General features: G+C 32.9%; 1 pseudogene; it reads right to left on the reverse strand.

Annotated features, from left to right (window-relative positions):
* Nucleotides 1–698: 698 nt before the first annotated feature.
* LOC128062694 (uncharacterized) lies at nt 699–793 on the reverse strand (annotated as a pseudogene).
* Between the last annotated feature and the right edge of the window lie 600 nt (nt 794–1,393).

A 1,393-nucleotide genomic window follows, 5' to 3' on the forward strand; every position in this document is an offset into this window, starting at 1 on the left:
GATCCTGGAGAGGACTTTGCAGCTGTGTAGACTGACTGTATAAGGTCCTTGGGGGATGTGATTATCAGAAGACTGAATCATCATTAGGATAATTAGTGTACTTGGCAACTACATTAGTGGAATTATTGTCATTGCTCACAGCTTGTCAGTGCAGGATTTTTTGATCTGGTAAATTTCACTTTTGCAAATGCAACTGACCATGTGAATGAAATTAAGAGAAGTAAACACTTTTGTTATTTCTATTCAGTTCCAGAACTAACAAATGAAAAGTGAATGTATTTAAGACCAAAAGGGGGTATTTTTTGAATTAAATGGTTATCTTGCAACTGCCCTGGATATAAACTTAAATAATTAAAATAAAATGTGCTGCTATTTATGAACAAATTATTCTTTTAATTTTCAGTGCTTATTATGAGTCAGTTCTTAAAAGATAAATATTGAGGCCATTTTTGTAGTTGAATTATAGTAGGTTTACAATGTTGTGTTAGTTTCAGGGGTACAGCAAACTGATTCAGTTATTTCTGTGTGTATGTATATATATGTATATACACACATACATATGTATGTATTTTTTTTTCAGATTATTTTTCCTTATAGGTTATTACAAAATATTGAATATTGTTCTGTGTGCTATACAGTGGTCCTTGCTTGTTATCTACTGTATGTATATTAGTGTGTATAAGTTAATCCCAAACTCCAAAAATATGAAACAGTTCACAAATTTGCACATCATCCTTGCTCAGAGGCCATGCTCATCTTTTCTAATTTTTAGTTTGTGTGCTATAGAATCCACCATGAGGCCATTCTTATATATATCTTAGTTATTACTTTGATATTCTGTGGATCTGCCATGAGTGTTCACATGTGGTTTCCACTTTGTAGATTCTACTTTGGAATAAATCACACCTTGAAAGAGTACAAAGGAGCTGCTCATATATAGTTAGTGTTCAGTGATACTGTTTCTGTTTGCTTGTTAAATTAGTTAAATTTCTTTATTATTATTATTTACTTTACAATATTATATTGGTTTTGCCATACATCAACATGAACCCGCTACAGGTAAGCTAAATTTCTGATTAAGGATAGCTGGCCTCTGATTATTCTATAACCCAATCACAACAGAGCATTGACTGTTCAGGTTTGACAAAATTATCTGTTCTATCCTAGAGAATGACAGCTTTGCTCCACATGATGTTTACGACTGTTTTCACTAGGCTGAACTTTGAAGAACAAAGCTGCCCAATTCATCATGTTTTGCTTATTTCATCAAATTGTTTGGGTGAATATTCACTATGCAGAAACTCTATCTTGTCAACTTCTCACCAAGTTTACCTTTTCTCAATAAGAAAGTGAAGGACCATGTGTCTGTCCTCACTGAAAGAGTATGAAATGT

Source organism: Budorcas taxicolor, chromosome 17, assembly GCF_023091745.1.
Source record: "Budorcas taxicolor isolate Tak-1 chromosome 17, Takin1.1, whole genome shotgun sequence".
Taxonomy (NCBI): domain Eukaryota; kingdom Metazoa; phylum Chordata; class Mammalia; order Artiodactyla; family Bovidae; genus Budorcas; species Budorcas taxicolor.